Here is a 13,022-nt window from a genome sequence, read left to right as displayed (position 1 = left end):
CAACGCTGATCTATTTCTTGTTGTGAATTGCCCATAAAATAAATTTGCAGGAATTCATAGTTGCTAGCTGGCACTGGTAACAATGAACCTGCTCTGTGATATATTTGGCCTTGTATCTGTAAAATTAAAAAAAATATATATTATATTTGTACCAAAAACAACACTATAAAATAAAATAAATAAGCAATGTGTAGAATAAATTTATGTATTGTCAGTGATCAAACTTAAATAATATTTGTTATTATAAATTATATATCAGAAGATATTGTTCGCTAAAATAATTATGATAAACTGCTTTAATACATACCTTGAAAGTTGGCATAAAATTTTCACGAACCACATTTGTTGCCCCAAATGAAGTCATTTGAAAGCAATTGTTATATTGTTGGATATTTTTCAAAAAGTGTATGGAATCTGTTCCTATTCCTGAAACCAATGAGTACAATAACTCTGGTGGTGGATTCAATGGTATTAATTTTACTTTACCATTTGCGCAACACAATCCATTGGCTTCGTTTTTGTATTTTAATGCTTTACAATGTGAGCAAACCGAGTTCATAGAACCAATAACAACACATTGGTAGTTACTGTAGTCAATTGACACATCGTAACTGAAAGCAGCCCGATTCAAATTTGCGCGATTATTAGTTGAAAGTCGTGCTCGCGCTTCACGTGTTTGTGATATCCTAATTCTTTTATGTTCATTTCGGTCGTCACGTTCTTGTGCAGTACGATTAGATCGGTAATTAGCTTGGTTTGCAGCATTTCGTGTTCTTCTACTTAAATTGCCTCGTCTTATAGGAGGCATTATTAAAATATTGTGTCACATGCAATAACTTTTTTTTCATAGGTAGATAACAAAACACTGCAAACAAAACAAAAGCACACTCAGTAGAGTATAACAGAAAATCCAAGAAAAATAACACCGGCAAAGGCGGCAAATCGACATCGACGGTTGTTTTTTTAATTTGTTTTTTTTTTAATCTGATATGACTTGAAGTCAAATCCTTTAAAGCCATACCAATGTTTTATTTTTTTTGTCGCCTGCCGAAAGTAAAACAAAAGAAATAATATCGCGAAACCGACCAAGTTGTTATTATTATATTTTGTGACTATTCAATTTGGTCGGGTCCGCGATCACTTTTTTTTAATTTCGGAACGCGACATTAAATCCTCCAACGACGTATTCTGGGCTCCAACGCACACACGCACACTGTTTTGATAGATATGATTGAATTTGAACTTTGTATAGCGGTAAGAAAGTGCAAATTTACTTTTAGACGTTAGGAACACACCTACATTTCTTAGATAACAGTGAGTGCTTGTAATTTAATATGAACTTTATGTAATAGCAATAAAACTCAAATTGATTCTACGTTTTAGTTAGAAAACTTTTGTATGTGAAAAAGAAAAGGGCTGTTTTTAGGGTTTTCCCGGCAATTATTCGATTTTTTCTCGCCGTAAGAACCATCCTTGGACTTCAACGAACATTTTAAAAAAAGAATTGGCCAAATTGGTCCAGGCGTTGTTGAGTTATGCGCTTACGAACACATTTTGCGATTCATTTTTATATTATAGATTTAATAATCTATCTAATCTACTTTTAATAAGTGGGTATTCTAGGTTCCAACTAGATTAGGAAGGTTCAATCAATGGGAATTAGGTAGTTTTATTAAAATATAGAATTTTTTTCTGTGATTTTATTTTATAATTTTATAAAATTCAGCCATGAGTTCTCAGCTTCAATCTCTGTCTGGTTACTGTGTCAAAATGTGTTTCAATATATATTATATTATGTTTCAATACATATTATAGTGATGTTCATAAACCTAATTTTAATTTGCAATTTGTAATATTAATCCTTCTATCAAAACATGTCAAGAAAAATTCGTCGCCTTAAACCTAAAACAGTTCCTTTGTCACCATTACTTTTTCATTCTCATATTCCTTCCACTTCCAGGGACCTTAATTGTAATGTTTTTGAAAATTCATTATCTAATTTGAATTCTAGTCAATCTATTCCTTCTACTCCCAGAGATCTTAATTTTAATGTTTTTGAAAGTTCATTGTCTAATTTGAATTCTCATTCGAATTATTTATTTTTATGTTGTTTGTTATTGTTGTTGAAGAAATTTATTGTGTTGTATTTGTATTTATTTATTTATTTTTGTTATATATAATATGTAGTATACAGAAGACTGATGTAATTTTTATAATGTACAATAAATAATTTGTTTATTTCTCACAATTCACCCTATAATATACCAATTAATTTGAATTTGAAACTATTCCCGCCAACTTTATCAAATGTCAAATACAGAAAACTATAAATGCGACATCTATTGAATAATTTAAACACTACAAATCAATTTATCGTCCAGTGTTGTTTCTCATTTTTAGTAAGAGGTTGGTACTTCTTCAACTCACTTATGAAATCAAAGTGGCAACAGCGCATTTCGTCTTTGTACTTGGTAACTTTTTAGGGGAATTAGAATATTTAGGTTAGTATACGTTTCAAATTTCAATAATTTTCCAAAATGAGAGTCAAAGCGATACAAAAAGAATTTTTAGTGAAATTTATATCGGAAAATCCGATAATAATTTCAAAAGTTTACTACGGATTGTTCATCCAAAAAATACGTTGAGCTATCAAGAAGCCACAGCTATTCTTAACGGGATGACGGGGCCCGGAGAGACTTGGCAGAGGTGGAAGAAGGTTAGTGTATAAAGTGAATATTAAAACACAACTTTTACTATCAATTTATTTATTATGACAGACGTGGCCTGACATAACAGCAAGAACTAAATCTAAACACGCCACACAGAGAAAGGAACTTTGGAAAATAGGAGGTGGCAGACGAAAATTTGCGGCCTTAGCCGGCTTGTGGCAGATATTGCCTGTCTTATTAAGCCCTCTTCGGTAGAAGGAGTCGCAAATGTTCCTCTCCCTAACGTCAAATTCGAATTTCCTTCGGGTATGCTGACGTGTCGGGGCCTTTGTCAGCACCGGACGTGCCGGACCAACTCTTAGAACGTCCAAGTAGTAAGAAGCGGTTCTCAAGTTCCACATATGCATACGAAAAACATGCTTAATATTTAAAATAAAATTAGAGATGAAGGAGAGGCACCATCAACAAAGGATGGAGGCTTTGGGAAACATTGTGGAAACAAATTCCTTAACCCAAATGGCCCAGTCGTTGTCATAGACAGCCGAGGCACTGGAACATATGGCGGAAGCCATAAACAAACTAGCACAGTCTCGATAATTATTTGCTTTTGTTACTATTTTTGTTAAAATTTATTTTAGGAATTTTCTTTTTTTATATTATTGAAATTTTGTTATATAAGTTCAAATAAATGAACGACGATAAAGTAAATAAAAGACGGTGCATTACCTCTGATTTGCATTTTGCATCCTGACCAGAACGAAGCAAATTATACGCTGGTTTTCAGTAGGTTAAAAGCTCTTGGGGTGGAGGTATTTGGAGGATATGGTTACCTTCTAGTTTTAATGACCGATTACTCAAAATCCGAAAGAAACGCTTTAAAAATTGTATTTGGAAATTCGACTATTCTATTATGTACCTTTCATTTATGTCAGGCATTTTGACGCTGCTTATGGGACAGTACACATGAAATATCAACAAAAAAACAAATCACAGAGAGACAGTTTCAAAAAATATGCGCATTCTGAGATAGAAGCGAATCAAGCTCATGAAGAATTCTTTAGGGATGAGATAGTTCTATCTTATGATAAGCTTCAAAACTTTATGCAGTCTTTATGGGATATACGAGAGGAATGGGCTATCTGCTTTAGGCAAAACATTTTAAACAGGGGACGTAACACAAAAAACTTTGTAGAAGCTTCGATAAGAATTTCTAAAGACGTAGTTCTTCAGATATGCAAAGCATTTAACACTTGCGCATTGGCGGATTTTGTTTGTAAAGTGTTTGAATCATACCATAGACGTCACTGATTATCATTTTCAAAATGCAGAAAAACAAATTATATAATCACGTATAACTATATACCTCAATCATCATTCCATCTATGTCTAGTCCAAGAGACGAAATATCATTTACATCATTTGCAGCTATACATCATATGCCATCAACATCATCCATAGCAGTCGATTCAATATCATCAACATCATTTTCAGCAGTCAATCCTGGAATACTGAATTCCAATATTGAAGGTTTGCTTCCATTACCTGTTAAAGTGATTCCTGAAAAGTCCATAAGAAAAGGACGAACGAAGCAACACGGAAAAATTAGTCTTGTTGAAAAAGACAATAAGAAAGCAGCTAAAGCAATAAAAGGAAAAACCTTGTGCTGAAAGCCCGCAAGAATCAGAAATAGATAAAGGAATGAGATGGAGCCAACAAATGAATAGAGTGAAAAACAAAGCAAAGAACATAGGAGCGAAAATTTTCGGATTAGGAAGAGGAAATGGGGACGTAGACAGGAGGTACTGAAAAGGGTTTATGAGGCCGCAGTGGTACCCTTACTAATGTATGGGGCTGAAATATGGAGGAGTAGGGCGAAAAAATTACTAGATAGTGTGGAGAGACCGTTCCTAAAGGCCATCACCGGAGCCTACGGAACGACCTCCATACAAGCTTTAAAGACAATAACCCCAGATATAAAGGATATCATTTTTACACCGATAGATACTATAAGAGCTTGCCACTTGCAGAAGAATTATTAAAACTAAATGTTCATTTAACAGGCACTATTCAAATCAACCGCAAATTTATACCTGGTTCTATCAAAAAACCACCATCTGTTCAATTAGAAATAAACTGAACGAATTTAAACATTGGGTAAATGAAGCCAAATTGAAAATTGTGTGTGTTAGTGAACACTTTCTGAACAAAAGTGAATTCGACATCTTAGTGATCAAAGACTACTACGTTACGTCAGCATTTATCAGATCAAATCACATTAGGGGCGGTTCACTGAAGTAACTTTTATTGAAGTAAGGCATTTGACAAAACAAAGAATAAATATAGTAAGTAACATATACAACATCAGTGTCTCACTGTTAAAACAAATCAAAAACTTAAAAAGTTTTTAAGAAAGGGCATTGATTTCCAAACTAGAGTCTATGGAGTTGTGTCACCGAGTATTAATCTTATAACTAGTTATTTAACAAATAGATATCAACAAACATACGTTGAGGGAAGTATTTCCAGTAAAAAACAGTTACAAATGGAGTACCCCAAGGGTTAATCCTGGGCACACTACTCTTCCCGATTTATATCAATGATATACCAATTCCAGATGAAAATGAGTTGAATCTATTTGCTGAAGACACATCTATATCGTGCCAAAGTGGTTCACTAGTCAGCTTGCACTTGAAGATGTCCAGAAATGTTGAAATCCTAAAAGTTTGGTTCCTTGCCAATTCTTTGAGTTTCAATGAAAACAAAACTGAAAATATGATATTCTTAGTACGACAAAATTCAAATGATAATAAATCAACAAAATTTTTGGGCATATTTATTGACTGTAGGTTGACATTTGCCGATCGTATCGAATATGTAGCAAACAAATTAATAAAAAACATATTTCTTCTCAATCAACTTAAATGCAATGTAGATCTGAAGGTACAATTGCTTGCATATTTCTCGTTTATACACTCCAATAATGGAGACATACTTCTCTGGGGTCACTCAAGTCATGCATTAAGAATACTAGCAGGATTACATTATAGGGCAGATGCTAAACAAGCATTTATTGATATCAAAATATCTACATGTTCAATCATAAATGGCTGGCTTCGTTGCTTTTTGGTTTAAATCACATATCAAATGTCACACAACTGACTCTTGATGGTGGGAAAATGTTGTGATAAAAACTTTGAAAAAAGGAAGTTTTAATTTAATTAATTATATCAATATCTTGCAGTTTACAGTCGGATAGCAACAAATCCGCTGTTTCACTTATTTGTGAAATACATAAACATCACTTGCAAAAACGAAATTATATTTTATTATAAAATGGGACTCATCTAAATCTAACACTTCCCATTGTAAAACAGTTTATATTTATGTATATTTAATTTGGTTATACTACTTGCAGGTACAATTAACGGACCTCTTAAGAATCAATTATTAAATATTGATAATAGTATTAATGTTACGTCCGCCTTATATAATGCTATCTTCGCCTCACGTGATGGGACCTCCAATATTTTAAGGGCACCAGTTTTTCTTTGTTAAAATGATTATATAGAAAATATTGCTTTTAAAAAAATGCATTACTTTTTAATTTATTGACAGATAAGACAGAAATATGGCATTTAGAATAGACATTTCAATAATATATAATTTTATACTTAAAACGAAGGTAGATATTATTATTTAATTCAAAAAATATATCAAAGGTATGAGGAATCTGTGGCGCATATATTTTTTTACTTTTATCATCATTGTTGTTAATTGGGCAAATAATAAAAAATAATAGATATCTCAAAATTAAGAAGATGACAGACGAAACCTCAATGAACACAGCAGACTCTCCAAGAATGCTCTCGAGGAATTCAGATAGATAGTCTGGGATAAGAAACTGGAGGAACTACAGACAATAGACCAAACTGCATGGCAAATGCAAAAGGCACTCAGAAGAGAAAAAAACATGATTTTTAGATACTTGTTATCATTGTCAATTCATCAACTCCAATGTTCAAAGAGCAGCAGGTTATAAACCTTAGTTGAGACAATTGAACATGTACACAAGTGGATATATACTGATGAAGGAATAAATTACATTGTTACAAATTACATACTACATACATAAAATTACTTATGAAAGTCCACATCTAGGGCAGTAACTTGTGCTTATGTCAATATCTAAATGTGTATAGACTTTATTAATGTTCTAAGAGTTCGAACCCGGGATCTCCCAATTATTTTGGTGTGCTAGTAGATTGATGCAATCAATTGGTTGGAGTGACTGAAGAAGGTAAAACTCGATGAGTGGTTTCCGAATAAGTGATCCTAATACCTAAAACAAAAAAAATCACAAACGTTAGAGAATATTATAACTATATACTTATTGATATGTTTTAGTTAGCTAAATTATCTTCAAAATTTTAAGTAGTTTACAAAACGTATTGGGATAGATACACAAGTAACCACTGAATTATTGTTTTCAAATTTACTAAAAAACAATACACACCAAAAACTTTATATTATTATATATATTTTTATATTTATTAATTCAATATCAGTGTCACTTAATATATTTTTTAAATTAAATTAATAAACAATTAATAAAAAAAAGCTTAAAATATATATTTCAAAGTATAATTTGTAATACGTAAGAAAAATATTAATTTATTTACATTCTATTATTTTTTAATTAACAGGAAGATGTAAGAAAGTTGATGTCATTTACCAGCTATATCCTAGCTAAAGATAATTTTACTACATACTGAAAAAAATATATGTTTAAACACATTAAGAACAAACGATGAGATTTTAAATTAATTAAAAAAATTGTAACAAAAATCATTAAATTTCATTGAATAATGTTTAAAATAAGACAAATTTTATTTTGTAATTTTACAGTTTTAAGTCAAAAATCAATGACAAAAAATTCAAATTACTTGAAAAGTATATTAAATTTTGTTAAAAACCTACAAATTCAGTAATAAAATATTAAATTAGTTAAATTTTCAACAAAAATGTAACAAAATCAATTAATTATATAAACAAAAATCATTAAAATTCAGCAAATAATGTTTGAACCTAAACAAATTTGAAATTTTACAATTTTAAGCCAAAAATCACTAGAACATTGAAAAAATTCAAATTACTTGAAAAATATCTTTAAATTTGTTAAAATGAAAATTTTAAACTGGTGAAATTTTTCAACATAGTACCGGAATAAAAGTAAGAGTACATATTTAATTGATTATATAAACAAAAATCATCAAATGTCATCAAATATGGTGTGAAAATTATATTGGGTAATATGAGAATTTTAAACTTATTGAAATAACATTTTAGACAAATTTCCAATACTACAAATTGTTTCGAATAAAATTATAGATATTCAATATTCTAAAAGAAATAACATTATTTAAAATTTTAAAAAAATAAAATTAAAACAAAATTATAAATTTTAAAAATCAAAGCATACAAAATTTTTAATTTAAATTTATAAATTTTAAAATATTAAGATTAAAAAATTAAAAATCAGTTAAATTGTATTTTTAAAAACACAGAATTAGTATAATAATGAACAAAATAAGTTCAAATCTGACCTTTTGGAGATGGGTTTCTGATTCATTTCATTTCCTTCTTTCATACTATTTTATGCCAGTTTAATTATTCATTTGTTCTCAGAAACTTACAACTTGGTGGAAAGCTTTTTAATTTCTTAGTTTAATGCTAAAAGCAAAAATCAAAATTAACTATTTATATAATAGATAAATTAAAGTTTGTGGTATTATTTATTAAGTAATTTATTGTGATAACTGATTTTATTTAAATGACTAAAAATATTTGCACGTTATACATATTCATACAAAGCACTTTGCAATTTTGGCTTAAATATGACAATAAAATATTAAAATTGTTAATAGTAAATGTGAAACTGACCTTTTACAATTGAGTTTCTAATTCATTATATTTATTCTCTTTGTAAAATTGTAATTGTTATATTAAACCCATGCACAACAATTTGGAATAGTTAAAATTTGAAAGATAACCTTATGTATAATAAGATAAAATTTAAAATTTATTATACTGTCCAACATTTATTTATCTATATATTATCCATATATTAATGAAAATTTATATTTGTACAATACTAAAGGGTACGGTTGTAACCGTACTTTGAAAAACACACAATCAGTATGAATGATACTATGCAAAATTAGTTTATAGTAAATATGAGACTGACCTTTTATATTTACATTTCTGATTCATTTCCTTTCCTCATAAATTAACATGGCAGTTTAATTTTTCATTTGTCCTATGGAACTTACAACTTGGTGGGAAGCTTTTTAGTTTCTTGGCTAAATGCTGAAAACAAAAAATCAATATTAGTTTTTCAATTTATTAAAATAATTTTATATAATAGTTAGTTATATGTTAGACTTTATGTTCAACATTTACTTATCTGTATATTATTGAAAATATATATTTTTACAATACATAACTGAATGATTGTAAAATATACAATCGGTATCATACAAAGCAAAATTAGTTTACAATAAATGTAAGACTGAGCCTTAATATTTACATTTCTGATTTATTTCATTTCCTTTCTTCGTAAAATTTTATCCCAGTGTAACTTCTCATTTGTCCTAAGAAACTTACAACTAGTGGAAAACTTCTTCGTCTCTTGCGCCGATGTTAAAATTAAAATTCACTATTCGCTATTGAATATAATAACATTGTTGTCATTAAAAGCACCTTATAATTTATATACATGCTTTATTATGAATAACTGAACAAATAATAACCAAATAACTCAAAACGCCATTTTATATTTTCCCTGATGTGCACACCGCCAGATGACATACTTCACAATGTACAATATTTTACACTCACAATAGGTTACTATATAGATTATACAAAATTGCACAATTTAAATAATTTTTAAATTTTGTAGAGTGGTATATTTATATTGTTAACAACATTATTATCCACTTTGCAACCCGCAACTCTTCGGTGTCATCAAGGTGGTGTCACACCACTGGTGTGCTCATGTGTGAGGTATAAAATGGCGTTTTCGGTTGTTCGGTTATGCTTTGTTCAATTATTTATAATAAAACATGTATATAAACTGTAAGGTGCTGTTCACCACAACAATATTATTATAATAAATAACTAATACTCAGTTTTTAATCGGCGTATGAAGTGAAGAAACTTTCCACTTGTAAGTTTGTTAGAACAAATGAGAAATTAAACTGGCATGAAAATTTACAAAGAAAAGAAATGAAATGAATCAAAAGACGATATATAATATTGTCACATAGGGACGATAGGACACATAAATAATCCTTAATCATCAACATACGAACATTGCCCCTAGTGCGATTATTGCTTTCGCATAATGTCTTGATTGGCATTGTCAGCACCAACACATTCCGCTGACTTGCCAAGACTCAGCGGTATATCTGGGTCACGCTTTACTAGTGTCAATAAACTATTGTAATGTTTTGTAATAACAGACTATAAATAAAAGCGCGTCAAAGATGACGGAAGACAGAAGTGTGTGAACTAGAACAGAGGTCACGAGTCGCCCGGTGGATACCAGTGAACCCCAAGAGCAGTCCTGAAGATGGTCCCTTACTTATTACTGTAAGTTAGATAATTCGTAATGTGTTTTTTTATATATAAACTATGAATAAAATTGTATTTATTCTGTACTGGTGTTTATCTGAGCTACTCCCCAACCCCCAATAAGTCACGGGTGTGACATGTGGTGGAGGCGCCTAAGGTTTCGGTTAGGGCTAATTCCTCATAATTAGTTCCCGGCCGGCACACTCGTAGGAAAATTGTGGTTGTGTTGTTTTTCTTACAGGGAAAATAGTAATTTAGGTTCCAACAGGAGCAGCAGCGCTTCACAAACAATGCCAACTCGCACAATCTAACCTCCCTTTCCTGGTCTGTACTTAACATTTTTTTTATGGCAAATAAAGTAGTAACCCGAGCCACCTCAGCAGCTTTGAAAATAACAGTGCAAACGGAAACAGACAAAGAAGAGTTCTCACCGAAATATCGCAGCACGGAAATTGGCGTACCCCAAAACCCCTTTGAAAGAAGTTCAAGGCTGTCCCGATCACCTAGTAGGGAAACCGTAAATACTCCAACAACGCGGGAGCGAATTCTCGAAACTTGTGACGAATCAGCGGAGGAAGTAGTCCAGAAGGAGTTATCAAAAGCAGGAGAAGAAAATAGAAGAAGCAATATGGACGAAACAATCGCCGAAAACCTGAAAGCGGACAAAATCCCGGCGCTACCAAAATTCCTCTGCCCACCAACATTTAACCCATGTACAGGGAACGCAACAGTATACATAAGAAGCTATGAAAGAACGGCAACGGCAAATGGGTGGACGAACAGTCTAAAAATGACTTATTTTGGAACATTTCTGGAAGGAGCGGCTGACCACTGGTACCAACGGTACAAGATAGACGAGGACAACCAGAATAAAACATGGGAAGATGTAAAGATGGACTTCTTGAAAGAATATGGCAACCACGAGTCGAAACGTTCCCAGGAAAGACAACTATATGAGAAAAAACAGGGACCAACTCAGTCTATTAAATCCTACTACTTTGAACTACAAGAACTATTCGCCGAATACGACCAACAATTCAGAGTAGAAGAATTCAGGAAATTCTTTGAAACAGGAATGGCCAGGGAATTCTACAACAGTTATAGGCTGATCATGGATGACGATATGAGTTGGGAAAGACTTAAAATAATAGTCAACAAGTTAGACGATGTGGTACAACGTGAACCAACAAGAGAAGCCCGTCCGACTGGAAACACTGAACCGCAACAGTTTGGATGTAACCATTGCCAACATCACAGTGAACCACATTACGCACCACCTCGTTATAACCAAAGGGGCTCATATGGACCACCGCGGCAAGGGTACCACGCAAGCAGAAGTTATAATCAAGAACAGACAAGACTACAAGACAGACACTATGTACCAACGCCAAGAACACGGAACATCGATGGAAGACCACGCTGTTTCAGATGCAACAGAATAGGGCACTATGCCGTCTCGTGCCCAGAAAACTATAACACGCACCAAAGAAATCAACACCCAAAATGGAAGCGGACGACAAAACTAGAACCCTCCGTCGTCCTCGCAAATAGAGGGTGTGGCGACAGAAAACAATACAACATCTTAACAATACCTTGCATAATAAACAATGAAAAAATATCAGCAATCGTGGATACAGGAGCAGAAAGGAACGTGGTATCGGCAGAGGTAGTCAAAAGTTTCGACAGCAGCGGAAAAGGAGCATTGTTGGTAGCAGGCGGTAAGAGAATCCCAGTTTTAGGAAAAGCAGAAATCAAGATACAAATTGGAGGAAGAGATATGACCTGTATAGCCAACGTAATTAAACAGCTGCCATACCCGCTTCTTTTAGGAATGGAGTTCCTGGTTGAAAACAATGTCGCCATCAATCTGAAGCAAGGTACTATAAACATAGGAACACTAGGCTTAACTATGAGTATAGGAACACAGAAAAAAGAGACCGTCGAAGAAGATATTACGAGAATGGAAAAACTGGATACAAAAACAAAGGAAGAATCAAGTAAACAATATACAGACCGTCATAGTATTAGAGTAACGGTTAAGGAGGATATGTACTTGGAGGCTGGCAAGACGAAACGCATTAAACTAAACCTGGAGGGCAGAAGAAGGGTAAATATGAAAAAGTACAACTTCCAGGAGAATGATAAATTCTTCACAAAGAGACGACTTCGAAGAAAATATAAGATCCACCACCGTCGAGGCGACTACTGGATGCGCGTGGAGTGCATAGGACATCAGCGAGAAAAAATCCTGAAAGGAATGACAGTGGGCTTTTTACATACAAGAGGAAAAGTAGAACCCGAGGATGGCATAGTACTGCTCAGCAGGGACACGGACGACAGGGTGACGTCAGAAGATCACAACTTGGATCATTTGCAGGAGGGAGAATTCAAACATAAATTAAAGGACTTACTGGCTGCATACAATGATGTGTTTTCTAAAGCCACAAAACACATGGGAATGACAAATTTAACGAAGCATCGAATAGAAGTAGAAAACTCGGAGCCCATAAAAAGTCGCCCATATAGAGTATCCCCAAAGGAGAGACAGATCATAGACGAACAAATCAAGGAGATGTTGGATCACAATATAATCCGTCCGTGCCATTCGCCGTGGGCCAGCCCAGTAGTATTAGTAAAGAAGAAAGACGGTTCTACAAGATTTTGCGTGGATTACAGGAAATTGAACAACGTCACCAAAAAATCATCATACCCAATCCCAGT

This window comes from Aethina tumida, chromosome 8, assembly GCF_024364675.1.
Source record: "Aethina tumida isolate Nest 87 chromosome 8, icAetTumi1.1, whole genome shotgun sequence".
Lineage (NCBI taxonomy): Eukaryota > Metazoa > Arthropoda > Insecta > Coleoptera > Nitidulidae > Aethina > Aethina tumida.
The sequence above is the reverse complement of the archived record's forward strand: the minus strand, read 5'-3'. Positions refer to the sequence as shown.